Source organism: Aquarana catesbeiana, linkage group LG01 (genome assembly GCF_042186555.1).
Source record: "Aquarana catesbeiana isolate 2022-GZ linkage group LG01, ASM4218655v1, whole genome shotgun sequence".
NCBI classification, from domain to species: domain Eukaryota; kingdom Metazoa; phylum Chordata; class Amphibia; order Anura; family Ranidae; genus Aquarana; species Aquarana catesbeiana.
Window position 1 is genome coordinate 592,987,931 of NC_133324.1, and position 15,358 is coordinate 593,003,288.

A 15,358-nucleotide genomic window follows, 5' to 3' on the forward strand; every position below is an offset into this window, starting at 1 on the left:
AGACCCCAGGGGGGAAAGAATAATCTGCCCAGGTCTTTCGGAATAGGTTGCCAAGATATGCATCCATTACTGGATCCCAGAGAGTGAGGACACGACTGAGTTTCATGTGTGCTTTAATGCCGTCTCTAGGCTTACTTGTATACAATTCAATCCTTACAGCAAGGAACAGAGAATTCCATCCTTTAAATTCTGTAGGTTTTTCTCGTATCTAATGTACTTGAAGTCTGGAGTAGGCGCTCTGACCTCCATAGGATTTCAAACGCTAAAAGGTGAGACCTCCACTTCTTGGTCTCCAGCATCTAGATGTAGCTTGCATGGATTTGGAAGATACCGTTGGCCATGCTGTATTAGGTGTTGGACCTCCGGAAGGAGAATAGGATGAGACTGTACCCACGTATATCAAGTCCTGCAAGCCACAGGGCCATTATTGTTATCACCACTGAACGGCTGCGAATCTGGATAAGGACACCGGAGACTATTAGGTTTGTTCAATATACATATTGGCTAATCTGCAGACCCAGCTGGCTGTCATTAGCTTCTCTGCTTCCACCTCTGGGAAGCCACCCAGGTTACTATCAGACCAATATCTTGATAGCCTTACTTGTTGCTGATCTCTTGATCGGCTTGTTGGTTTGGAGACTATCCCTTGTCATTCAATGGCCTTTGTACCCTACGCCGTCTGGCAGTAAGTTCTAAAGTTCTAGAAACCCTACCTAACGGGCTGGTAGACCTGACTGGGAGATACCTCTGACAGAAGTTGACTAGTTCTGCATTCATTCTTGAAAACGAAGATAGGCCTTCTCCATTTTGCTGAGTCTTTGCAGCATAGTTGAGGCTCTTTTTGTTGCGTTTCGGAAAGACTTCAGTCTGCGACCACTGCAACTCTGACTTTTGGACACCTTGTCCTCCATTGGCATGAATACCCGACGAGTAACAACTTGTGATGATTGGTATGCCTAATAGCTGATACGCTGAAAGATTAGTTAGATTAGCTACCTCCCAAAAAGGGGACTTGACTTCTCTGTGGAGTCACTGTTCCTGGTGCAGGAAGTAAGTCTTTCCTTACTACAAAACCACCGCACTACACTAACTTGTATCTTTAGCTGAACACTGTGCAGAGGTCTCACTACACTAACTTGTAGTTTTAGCTGAACACTGTGAGCAGGACGCACTACACTAACTTTAGCTGAACACTGTGCAGAGGTCTCACTACACTAACTTGTAGTTTTAGCTGAACACTGTGAGCAGGACGCACTATACTAACTTGTAGCTTTAGCTGAACACTGTGCAGAGGTCTCACTACACTAACTTGTAGTTTTAGCTGAACACTGTAAGCAGGACGCACTACTCTAACTTGTAGCTTTAGCTGAACACTGTGCAGAGGTCTCACTACACTAACCTGTAGCTTTAGCTGAACACTGTGCAGAGGTCTCACTATACAAACTTGTAGTTTTAGCTGAACACTGTGAGCAGGACGCACTAAACTAACTTGTAGCTTTAGCTGAACACTGTGCAGAGGTCTCATTACACTAACTTGTAGCTTTAGCTGAACACTGTGCAGAAGTCTCACTACATTAACTTGTAGTTTTAGCTGAACACTGTGAACAGGACGCACTACACTAACTTGTAGCTTTAGCTGAACACTGTGCAGAGGTCTCACTACACTAACTTGTAGTTTTAGCTGAACACTGTGAGCAGGACGCACTACACTAACTTGTAGCTTTAGCTGAACACTGTGCAGAGGTCTCACTACACTAACTTGTAGATTTAGCTGAACACTGTGAGCAGGATGCACTACACTAACTTGTAGCTTTAGCTGAACACTGTGCAGAGGTCTCACTACACTAACTTGTAGTTTAGCTGAACACTGTGAGCAGAACGCACTACACTAACTTGTAGTTTTAGCTGAACACTGTGAACGGGACGCACTACACTAACTTGTAGCTTTAGCTGAACACTGTGCAGAGGTCTCACTACACTAACTTGTAATTTTAGCTGAACACTGTGAGCAGGATGCACTACACTGTTAGCGAAATTTGGTTGTACGCAAAGCACACAGCCAAATCTCCTGTTTCTAATCATAATAACAATTTCGTCTAAATGATATAATACCATCTCGCCTTTTGATCGTATCCATCCTCTGGTGTGTGCCCCATGCATACAGCTAGACAAATAATCACATCCTCCTCGTTCAAGTTCCAAAAACACACTGCCAGCCAGCCTGTCCCAGCTGTCTGCGTGAGCCACTTTATTAGCATATCAATAGGAGGTCCCAAAAGCTCGAGGGTTCCGCCTCCAACAGCCAAACACCTCTTACAAAGCTTGTGACCTCACAGGATGTGAGTGACCATATAAGGATTTAACAGCAGAACACAAAACAACCAATTACTACAGGACATGATACAATATACTAAATGACGATGACTAAAGTTCCTCGTGCATGGATGGGAGATTATCTGCAGGTGCACGTCATGGCACCCCAAACATGTTGATCAGGCATACCAGGGGTGACAAGAGCAAAACACCTCTAAACCGATAATGTCTTTGCAGAGTGAACGCATCCCCACCAGACGATCGTTCTGTGCATTGCACAGGGGCCCTTTTGCTGGTGGACATGTCCTCTCTCCACAAACACCTCTCTCCAAACACCAGGAAGTTTTCCACTACCTAACAGGTCTCAGCCAGCATCGATCTGCCCCAGTCAGTTCTTTAGGACGGGCTGTGGTTGATCAGACACACTGGGAGATTTATGACAACACATTAATATAAAATTTTCCACAACAGTCCCTCCTCTTGTCATATGATCCCATGTGTCCCTCGATGAATCCTGATCTTCTTCTTAGTCCATAAAAAGTAAAACACGGCTTGACATGTAGACTCTGTTGGAGATGACGTGGTGAGCTGTAGTAGTCGCCGGTCGGTCTGGGATCCTCTGTGTCTTGTACGTGGGTCAGGCTTCGGGGCATCTCATCAGGGAAGATGTGGTCATCCGCTCAGGCTCTGGTCACGCGTCCAATCAGGCAACAGGAGCACCTCATCATGGCATATAGAAGGAATAGAAACAAAAACAACATTAGTATATATACCCCTACTTCCTTCACTATGATCCGCTGCAAGATAAAAATTAAATCTCCAACGATTCCCAAACCCTTAAAAAGGATTCCAACCTTCACTATCTATAGCTCTGGCTTTGTCTTGTAGGGATCTAAACCTTATCCATATGGGCCTGAACTTTGTCACTACTACCCCCGATCCAGATATAAAAATCTTTACTTATGAATTCCCAGAAACCCCCTTGGAATGTGGGAACTTCCTTGTAGCTTCAACAGTTACATGAAACATCCCATCCTCAATGGATGAGAAATTGTTCAAGCGTTTCATAAGCTCAAGCCCCCACCGTGTACAAGCAATTCCCTTCCAGCTGTCCCTGCCATTCTTACCTTCTCTCGCGCCATCAGATCCTCACGATCGGCCGCGACATAAGATGCTGGGACGAGTTTCATCAGCACACATGAACCTCTTGCCTTACGGGAAATTACCTTATAAGCTGCAGATCCGCATTAATACCAAACTTCAGTTGTAGCACACTTGTAGGCTACCTAGTTATCCCGATACCAAAGCTGGCAAGAACCAGAGCTATTGTTAAAATTATAATTAATTTTACCCTCTAGAAATGTTTTGTTAAGTTCTTTTGACAGGTGTCTGTTTGGATTTTACTAGTCTGTCAAAACTCCTCACACCAATATGAATGTCACATATAGCATGTACCGTCGTCATCGCTGGGGCACTAGTAGACCCGACCATGTGTCCTGTTCTCTTTCTTAGCTAGTTGGGATGCTTTTCATCGTTACCCTTGTCAAAATTTATTAAACAAAAAAATATAAATGAACAAAGATACTCCTCTACTCTTTTGTAGTTGATCCGCTTCTTGCAGTGGCTGGTGTGGTCTCATCCCTCAAACTTCTTTACAATGACCCAGTCACCTGGTTGGAAAGAATGTAAACTGGTTATTGTGTCAGGGTCCAGGATGGACTCGTGAACCCTGTGGTGGACCTTTTGAAGTTCATGTTACAGTGATTGCACCCACCCCATCAGCTGAGAATGTAGTTGACAGCTAATGAGGAAAGTACAATTCTGTATTTGGTTGACCTTCAAACAAACCTCATATGACAATAACCCAGACATCGGGACTGTGGTCACTGCATAACCTGTGCGTGGTTTACCATCCGGGGTGTAATACCTGGAACCAGTGACAAAAAGGTTCTTAGCATCTGGGATGGGAGCCTCTTTCACCAGACTGCTGCTTGCTGATTCAAATTCCATCAAAGAAAGACAGTCTTGGCACAAACGTGGTTAGAATTAGAGCGGTTAGTATTGTTGGTTTGAAAATGTGTTATTCTCATCACTCTCATTCCCCCTTTTCTTCCCTCCTCATTACAAACTGGAGGAAGACATGCAGGGTTTAGAATGGTGCAGAATAAAACAGTGAAATAGCCTATGATACTTTTACCTTCTTATACACCTGTACACACACTTCCAGAAACTCTTTGGACCTGAAAAGATACTTATAAACAAAAGTTATTACTCTATCCTTCAAAGAATGGTAAACAATACAATATTCATGTACATTGGTAAATTGTCACTGACATTCCACAAAACTGATAATAACTAAACCCTCTGTAAATCTTACTTTCACGTTTTTTTTTTTTTAAATACAACAGCCGCGACACGCAAGAGGGCTGTCGTGGGAGGTTCAAACATCTTGTTACCACATACAAACAATGAAACAAAGACAAACATTTAGATACAAATGTGGGGGAGATATTTCATAGTTCCCAAAAACGAAAAAATAAAAACGACCAGATGGAATGCTGCCTTCTCTCTTTTAGCGATAGAAAAAGAATACAATTTGAAAGGCATGAGAGCATTTCAAAATCTTTGCATGGACCAGCCACACAAAGTTCAAAAACAGGCATGTGTATTTTTTTTTTTTTTTTTTTAAAGTAGTTTATTAAGTTTTCACAAAAGTAAAACAAGTGAAACAAATATATGCACATGTTACAGGTTGGCAATGGATAAAGTTGATAGTTACAATATATTTGGCTATTGTTTATATCACATAGCATAACTGTAAAGGCAGGAAGAATCTGCAAATAATGAAGCCTGTTATGGTCCGTAGGTAGGAGTAGAAATAAAAATAAAAGTGAAAAATAGTAATAATAACACGTGATGTAGAGTAAGATACGAAGATGGGAGTTGCGTTATGCCTGAGATATCCCTGTGGTGTAAGATAACACGTCTAGTTGTAGCTCTCCCGGCCAAAATATCTCCACTCCTACACCCGAGCACCCCTATATGGGCGCTAACTGTGCCCGGGTGGAGGAGTACATGGAAATGTTAGTCAGTGGTGACGTATTTAAGGCTAGGGAACTGGTTCTGATGTAGTGCTATCTCCCCAACGTATTGGGTCGCTTGTGTATTGCCTTAGAAGGTTTAGAGTTTGCAGGGAGCAGTTGATATAATGATCTGGGAAGAGGGGATGGTAGGGGGGGGAGGGAGACGGAAAGTAATGACGTTTAAATGTTGATCTATGGACTTAGGTAGGCGTTTATGTGTTTGTTGATCCCCCTGAGTCTGTGGGGTGGAGGGTAGTTGAACTATACTGTATTTGGGACGATTTAAAGTGAATCCAACAGGCCCAGATGTTCGTGTATTTGGTTGGCGTATCTGCTGTTTGGTGAATAAGGCTTTCCATTTCAGCCACTCTATCAACCCGCTGAATCCATTCTGTTATGGTGGGGGGGATGTGGTTCTCCAGTGTACTGGGACACATAGGTTTGCCGCGTTGATGAGGTGTAGCACCAGGGATTTCCTATATGTGTGTTGTGGGAGAGAAGTATGGTGGAGCAAATATTGTGCCGGAGTGAAGTCTGGAGTGAATGTCGTTATCTGAGTAATTAACCGGTGGATATCAGTCCAATAGGTCTGGATAAGAGGGCAGTCCCACCAAATATGGAGTAGTGTGCCTCTTGACGCTTTGCAACGCCAGCCTAGGGGAGGGAGGTTAGGTTGATACCTATGAATCCTGTCCGGGGTCCTGTACCATTTTGTAAAGATTTTGTATCTATTTTCTTGAGTAGATATGTTGCATGAACCTTTATGCATATGATAGAGAGCTCGCTGCCACTCCTCTGCGGAGAGGTCTATGTTTAAGTCCTGCTCCCACCTTCTAATTAAGTCATCAGTTTTGATTTCGTCTGTTGAAAATAGGAGTTTATATAGTGATGAGATGAGGTGTCTTTGGGGTTCTGAATTGTTACATAATAGTTCAAAAGGCGTAAGATCTCTGTGCAGGTCTACCGTGGGTTTGAGGCTATAGATGAAGTGACGTATTTGCAAGTATTTGTGGAAGGGAATGTGGTAGTCTGGAAATGTGGAGGTAAGGGCATGGAACGTCAAGAAGTTTCCATTGTGGAACATTTGATGTATCTTGAGTCGTGGTCTGTTGGGATCTGTTACCGGGTAGAGAGTGTGTACTCCTGGGGTAAATTCTGGATTGTTTTCCGGAGGTGTCATGGGGCCGGGAAAAGGTTTCAATTTGAGTGGTTTGCAAGCTGCTTTGAAATTTGTTAACGTGGAGTTGATGAATGGGTTTAGTTTGGCTTGTGTTGGTACTGTATTTGGGTTTATCCACGGTAACGTGCTTATCGGTATCGGGGTGGAAGCGTTCTCAATATAGATCCAATCCTTGCTAGTGTCGTTGGCATGCCAGTCTACAATTCTAGCTAGGTGGTAGGGATGAGCCGAACACCCCCCGGTTCGGTTCGCACCAGAACCTGCGAACGGACCGAAAGTTCGCACGAACGTTAGAACCCCATTGACGTCTATGGGACTCGAACGTTCGAAATCAAAAGTGCTCATTTTAAAGGCTAATTTGCATGGTATTGTCCTAAAAAGGGTTTGGGGACCCGGGTCCTACCCCAGGGGACATGTATCAATGCAAAAAAAACTTTTAAAAACGGCCGTTTTTTCGGGAGCAGTGATATTAATGATGCTTAAAGTAAAAAAAAAAAAGTGAAATATTCCTTTAAATATCGTACCTGAGGGGTGTCTATAGTATGCCTGTAAAGTGACGTGTGTTTCCCGTGTTTAGAACAGTCCCTGCACCAAATGTCATTTTAAAGGAAAAAATCTCATTTAAAACTGCTTGCGGGTTTAATGTAATGTCGGGTCCTGGCAATATGGGTGAAAATCAGTGAGACAAACGGCATGGGTACCCCCCAGTCCATTACCAGGCCCTTTGGGTCTTGTATGGATATTAAGGGGAACCCCGCACCCAAATTAAAATAAGGAAAGGTGTGGGGCCACCAGGCCCTATATACTCTGAACAGCAGTATACAGGCTGTAGGTTTGTTGTTAAGTAGAATCTCTTTGTAATTTTGAACGGGTACATTTTTAACGTGTTTATCTCCAGCCAAAAAATCTTTTTTAAGCTTTTTGGAAAACATAGGGAAGGGTTATCACCCCTGTGACATTTGTTTTGCTGTCTTTCCTCCTCTTCAGAAGATTTCACCTCACTTTTTGTCCCAATGGATTGGAAAGCATCAGTGGAAAGGAGAAATGTTTTTCCCATATTAACTCTTACAGGAGAGAATTTCCCTTCCTAGGGGTAGATTTATTCTCACTTCCTGTTGTCTCCTTCCGTTTGCAAGTAGGAGTCGTTTGTAAGTTAGTTGTTTGAAAGTAGGGTCCTGCCCTATATACTCAGCAGAAATTTGGGCCTTAGGTGTTGCTGTGGCCACAACACTGTAAGCCCTCACAGGGCTCTGCTGTGAAATATTAGATCAAGAATTGTAATTACATGCCCCTGTTGAACAGGAGCTGAAAAATTAGGCCTTAGGCACTGGTGCTGGTGCCACAACACTGCAACCCCTCACAGACACTCTAGTTGGAATGCAGGAACGAGCCCTGCTGCAAAGTATTGCATCAAAAATTGTAATTACACGCCCCTGTTAAACAAGGGCTGAAAAATTGGGCCTTAGGCACTGGTGCTGGTGCCACAACACTGCAACCCCTCACAGACACTCTAGTTGGAATGCAGGAACGAGCCCTGCTGCAAAGTATTGCATCAAAAATTGTAATTACACGCCCCTGTTAAACAAGGGCTGAAAAATTGGGCCTTAGGCACTGGTGCTGGTGCCACAACACTGCAACCCCTCACAGACACTCTAGTTGGAATGCAGGAACGAGCCCTGCTGCAAAGTATTGCATCAAAAATTGTAATTACACGCCCCTGTTAAACAGGGGCTGAAAAATTGGGCCTTAGGCACTGGTGCTGGTGCCACAACACTGCAACCCCTCACAGACACTCTAGTTGGAATGCAGGAACGAGCCCTGCTGCAAAGTATTACATCAAAAATCGTAATTACACGCCCCTGTTAAACAGGGGCTGAAAAATTGTGCCTTAGGCACTGGTGGTGGTGCCCAGAACCAAAAATGCTCTTACAAGCTATCAGCGTGATGATTGAGGAGGAAGAGGATAATTACTCAGGAATAGTCACTCAGCATCAGCATAGGCAGTCTTTGAAGGGATCTGAGATTTCAAAAAAAATTATTTGGTTACATCAGCATCAGGTGCTTGGTAGCTGGTGGTGATCCAAGACTCATTCATTTTTATGAAGGTCAGTCGATCGACCGAGTCAGTGGACAGACGCACCCTGTGATCGGTTACCACGCCTCCAGCAGCACTGAATGTGCGTTCCGAAAGAACGCTGGATGCAGGACAGGCCAGTAGCTCAATTGCATACTGTGCAAGCTCTGGCCAGTGATCCATCCTCAAGACCCAGTAACCCAGAGGATTTTCGGTGGGAAAGGTGTCCAAGTCTGATCTTGCCCCTAGGTATTCCTGCACCATGTAAAGCAGACGCTGGCGATGGTTGCTGGAACCAATCATACCTTGGGGCTGCGGACCAAAAAATTGTCTGAACGCATCGGTCAGACGGCCACCTTCTCCACCGCTCCTTCTTTGACTGACCGAAGCCTCAGCAACACGTTGTCCAGAAACAGGAGTTTGTAACCTCCCAGTCTCTGGGAACGCGTTGCACAGACCTTTCTGCAAGGCCTCCCGAAGATGTTTCATCCTCTGCTCCCTCTGCGATGGCAAGATAAGGTCCGCAACCTTACCCTTGTAACGTGGATCAAGGAGGGTTGCCAGCCAGTATTGGTCCTTCTCCTTGATACCACGAATACGAGGATCCTTACGCAGGCTTTGCAGGATCAGGGAGGCCATGCAGCGTAGGTTTGCTGAGGCATTCGGTCCGGAGTCCTCTGGGTCACTAAGGACGACATGGTCCGCAGCCACCTCCTCCCAGCCACGTACAAGTCCATGTGTTTCTTGGGACTGATCCCTTAAAGACTGCTGCTGATGCTGAGTGCCAGGCTCCACCTCCATACTGACACAATCTTCCTCCTCCTCCTCCTCCTCTTCCTCCTCGTCCTCTTCCTGTGTGATCGGCGGGCACGCAGGAACACTGTCTGGATAAAGGGGGCCTTGAGAGCTAAGGAAGTCCTCCTCTTCCTGCCTCTGTTCTGCCTCAAGTGCCCTGTCCATTATTCCACGCAGCGTGTGCTCCAACAGGTGGACAAGGGGGACAGTGTCACTGATGCATGCACTGTCACTGCTCACCATCCTCGTGGCCTCCTCAAATGGTGACAGGACAGTGCATGCATCCCTGATCATGGCCCACTGGCGTGGGGAAAAAAAAACAAGCTCCCCTGACCCTGTCCTGGTGCCATAGTCGCACAGGTACTCATTGATGGCCCTCTGCTGCGTGTGCAGCTGCTGCAGCATGGCCAACGTTGAGTTCCACCTGGTGGGCATGTCACAGATTAGGCGGTTCTTGGGCAGGTTAAACTCCTTTTGGAGGTCCGTCAGCCGAGCACTGGCATTATATGACCGGCGGAAATGCACACAGACTTTCCTGGCCTGCCTCAGGACATCCTGTAAGCCCGGGTACCTGCCCAAGAACCGCTGCACCACCAAGTTAAGGACGTGAGCCAAACAGGGCACATGGGTCATTTGTCCCTGTCGGAGGGCAGAGAGGAGGTTGGTGCCATTGTCGCAAACCACCATTCCTGCCTTAAGTTGGCGTGGCGTCAACCACCTCTGAACCTGCCCCTGCAGAGCTGACAGAACCTCTGCCCCAGTGTGGCTCCTGTCCCCCAAGCACACCAGCTCAAGCACCGCATGGCATCTTTTGGCCTGCGTACTTGCGTAGCCCCTTGAACGACTACGGAGCACCGCTGGTTCCGAGGAAGAGGCCATGGAGGAAGAAGAAGAGGAGGGGGTGGAGGAGAGAGGTGTGTCACAATCATTAGCATTTTGGAGGCGTGGTGGCGGAACAACCTCCAACACTACTGCACCTTGTCCTGCATCCTTCCCAGCTGCCAGCAGAGTCACCCAATGCGCCGTGAAACTTAGGTAACGTCCCTGTCCATGCCTGCTGGACCATGAGTCAGCGGTAATATGCACCTTACCGCTGACCGCCCTGTCCAGCGAGGCATGGACATTGCCTTCCACATGCTGGTAGAGAGCCGGAATCGCCTTCCGTGAGAAAAAGTGGCGTTTGGGTACCTGCCACTGAGGAACTGCACATTCCACAAACTCACGGAAGGGGGCAGAGTCTACCAACTGAAAAGGCAGCAGTTGAAGTGCTAGCAATTTTGCCAAGCTAGCATTCAACCGCTGGGCATGTGGATGGCTGGGAGCAAACTTCTTTCGGCGGTGCAGCAGCTGGGGCAGGGAAATTTGCCTGGTACAATCTGACGTCGGTGTACCAAAATCAGATTGCCCACAAGTACGTGGCTGTGACACACCTAATTCTACACCTTCATTCCTCTCAGTGCAGGTCTCAGAGAGGACTAAAGGTCTAGTGGGGTTGGAAATCTCAGCTGATGAGGAGCAAGCAGAGGTCCTCTTTGTTCTTTGGTGTGGGTCTTTTAGATACGCTTGCCAACGAACTGCATGGCAGGTCAACATATGTCTGGTCAAGCATGTGGTACCCAAGCGGGAGATGTTTTGGCCACGCGAGATACGCTTGAGACATATGTTGCAAATAGCAGCGGTGCGATCTGATGCACTCGTCTCAAAAAAGGCCCACACCAAAGAACTTTTTGAATAACGCGCAGAGACTGCATCGCCCTGCACATGTGGAGCTTTGGGGTGTGATGCAGTCAATGTGCTGCCCTTAGGCTGGCCCCTGGAGGGCATCCTGCCTCGTTGGTGATGTGCCGCCTCCTCCTCCTCCTCTTCTCTCCTATCAGGCACCCACGTTGAGTCAGTGACCTCATCATCCCCTCCCTCCTCATCACTGGAGCAAACCTGGCAGTATGCTGCAGCAGGGGGAGCATGACTGCCAGATTGCTGTCCTTCTTGGGCATCCCCTCTGTCCGTGCTCGTGTTACTGCCTTCATCGAGCTCAGTATCATCATCAGAGCCTTCCAAACGCTGGGCATCCTCCTGGAGCATGTACCCAACACTGTGGTCAAACAGTTCGAGGGACTCCTCAGGAGGACATGGTGGGGCTAGGGAAGGAGTCACTGATGACATTGAGCCGAGGGAAGAGGCCGCTGCTTTGCCAGACAAAGTACCCTGGGCATGGGTGAGAGAGGATGAGGAGGATGAGGACGGCTTGGTCATCCACTCGACCAAGTCTTCCGCATGTTGCGGCTCAACATGGCCAGCTGCCGAAAAAAAGGCCAAGCGTGTCCCATGGCCACGTGCTGATGAGGATGCACCGTCTCCACGACCAGCACTAGACACAGAGCCTGCTTGCCCTCTCTTATTGGCTTGTGACTGTCTGCCTCTCCTTCTTGGCCTTCCAGACATACTAATGGCCTGTGGCTGCACTAAGCTGGGATATATATATATATATATGTACTGATACTGCAGCTAGCAAAATCAACTGCCTGCCTGTAGTATGAGAACACCACCAACCTTCTACAGGTAGCTTTAGCTGAACACTGTGAGGTGGACGCACCCCACTAACTTGTAGGTTTAGCAGAACACTGTGAGCAAGACGCACTGCACTAACTGTAAATAGTCTAGCTGCCTGACTGTGGTACTAATAGGATCAAAAGAACACCAGCAATTTTATTTAAAATACTGTAACAAGACAAGCCTGCCTGTCAGTAAGAAGATAACAGGAACGGATCTAGCTGAACACTGTGAGCAGGACGCACCACACTAGCTTGTAGGTTTAGCTGAACACTGTGAGGTGGACGCACCCCACTAACTTGTAGGTTTTGCTGAACACTGTGAGCAGCACGCACCCCACTAACTTGTAGGTTTAGCAGAACACTGTGAGCAGGACGCACTGCACTAACTGTAAATAGTCTAGCTGCCTGACTGTGGTACTAATAGGATCAAAAGAACACCAGCAATTTTCTTCAGGTAGCTGTATTTACTGTAACAAGACAAGCCTGCCTGTCAGTAAGAAGATAACAGAAACGGATCTAGCTGAACACTGTGAGCAGGACGCACCACACTAGCTTGTAGGTTTAGCTGAACACTGTGAGGTGGACGCACCCCACTAACTTGTAGGTTTAGCTGAACACTGTGAGCAGGACGCACCCCACTAACTTGTAGGTTTAGCAGAACACTGTGAGCAGGACGCACTGCACTAACTGTAAATTGTCTAGCTGCCTGACTGTGGTACTAATAGGATCAAAAGAACATCAGTAATTTTCTTTAAAATACTGTAACAAGACAAGCCTGCCTGTCAGTAAGAAGATAACAGGAACGGATCTAGCTGAACACTGTGAGCAGGACGCACCCCACTAGCTTGTAGGTTTAGCTGAACACTGTGAGGTGGACGCACCCCACTAACTTGTAGGTTTAGCTGAACACTGTGAGCAGGACGCACCCCACTAACTTGTAGGTTTAGCAGAACACTGTGAGCAGGACGCACTGCACTAACTGTAAATAGTCTAGCTGCCTGACTGTGGTACTAATAGGATCAAAAGAACACCAGCAATTTTATTTAAAATACTGTAACAAGACAAGCCTGCCTGTCAGTAAGAAGATAACAGGAACGGATCTAGCTGAACACTGTGAGCAGGACACACCCCACTAGCTTGTAGGTTTAGCTGAACACTGTGAGGTGGACGCACCCCACTAACTTGTAGGTTTTGCTGAACACTGTGAGCAGCACGCACCCCACTAACTTGTAGGTTTAGCAGAACACTGTGAGCAGGACGCACTGCACTAACTGTAAATAGTCTAGCTGCCTGACTGTGGTACTAATAGGATCAAAAGAACACCAGCAATTTTCTTCAGGTAGCTGTATTTACTGTAACAAGACAAGCCTGCCTGTCAGTAAGAAGATAACAGAAACGGATCTAGCTGAACACTGTGAGCAGGACGCACCACACTAGCTTGTAGGTTTAGCTGAACACTGTGAGGTGGACGCACCCCACTAACTTGTAGGTTTAGCTGAACACTGTGAGCAGGACGCACCCCACTTACTTGTAGGTTTAGCAGAACACTGTGGGCAGGACGCACTGCACTAACTGCAAATAGTCTAGCTGCCTGACTGTGGCACAAATAGGATCAAAAGAACACCAGTAATTTTCTTCAAAATACTGTAACAAGACAAGCCTGCCTGTCAGTAGGAATATAACAGGAACGGATCTAGCTGAACACTGTGAGCAGGACGCACTGCACTAAATGTAAATAGTCTAGCTGCCTGACTGTGGCACTAATAGGATCAAAAGAACACCAGTAATTTTCTTCAAAATACTGTAACAAGACAAGCCTGCCTGTCAGTAGGAATATAACAGGAACGGATCTAGCTGAACACTGTGAGCAGGACGCACTGCACTAAATGTAAATAGTCTAGAAGATAACAGGAACGGATCTAGCTAAACTGAATACAGTGTATATATATATATATATATATGCAACACCTGGGATGCATATATATACACAATACACTTTAAGTGCAGCTAACTGACTGACTGTCCTGCCTAATCTAGCTAACTCAAATGAAATGACACTGTCTCTCTCTCTCTCTAAGCACACCGGAACACACTGCACAGGGCCGCCGTGCAGGCGGCCTTATATAGTGTGGGGTGTGTACTAAATCCCCTGAGCCATAATTGGCCAAAGCCTCCTTGGCTTTGGCCAATTATGGCTCTCTGTTAAGGCGGTGCTGTGATTGGCCAAGCATGCGGGTCATAGTGCATGCTTGGCCAATCATCAGCAAGCAATGCACTGCGATGCCGCAGTGAATTATGGGCCGTGACGCGCCACACGAATTTGGCGCGAACGGCCCATATCGTTCGCAATTCGGCGAACGATCGAACAGCCGATGTTCGAGTCGAACATGGGTTCGACTCGAACACGAAGCTCATCCCTACTAGGTGGCATACCCAATAGTATTTTTGCATGTCTGGAATGTTTAATCCCCCTTGTGACTTAGGGTTTGTTAGTCTTTTCCAATTTAATCTAGGCTGTTTGGAGGACCATATAAAATTTCTACAGAGCCTTTTGAGGGTGGAGAAGAAGGCAAGGGGGATTTGTATGGGTACGGTCTGAAATAGATATAGCAGTCTGGGGAGCACGTTCATTTTTAGGACAGCTGCCCTTCCAAACAATGAAAACGGCCCCGAGGTCCATTTTTGTAAGTCTGTTCGTATAGTATTTAGGATAAGTAGGAAATTCAACTTATAGATCTCTGTCAGTTTGGTGGGTATTTTAATGCCTAGATATGTGAGAGCCTGGGTTTCCCAGCTGAAAGGGAAATTTTGCGTGCATTGGGTGACTATTTCGGTGGGTAGGGAGACGTTAAGGGCTTTGGACTTAGCTAGATTGATTTGCAGGTTGGATAGAGATTTGAACATAGCAAAGTCTTTAAGGAGGTTAGGCAAAGTAGTGATTGGGTCCGTTAGAAATAACAGGACATCGTCCGCATAGGCCGCAAGTTTAAATTGTTTGTGGTCCACTTCCACCCCTTTGATATTTGAGTTTTCCTTGAGTTTGCGGAGGAGAGGTTCCATCGTGAGGATGAAGATTAGGGGGGACAGGGGGCAGCCCTGTCGTGTTCCGTTGGAGACGGAGAAGGCGTCCGACAGGTGCCCATTCACTCTTATTTTTGCAGTGGGTGAGGAATACAAAGCCATAATCATATGGATCAGTTGGAGTGGGAGGCCTATAGCGTGCAATGTGGCTTCCATATAATCCCAAGCAACCCTGTCGAACGCCTTCTCCGCGTCCAGGGACAAGAAAAAACCTTTGACGTTATTGGTGGTCATCCAGTGATGGATGTCTAGGGCTTTAGTAGTGTTGTCCCGGGCTTCC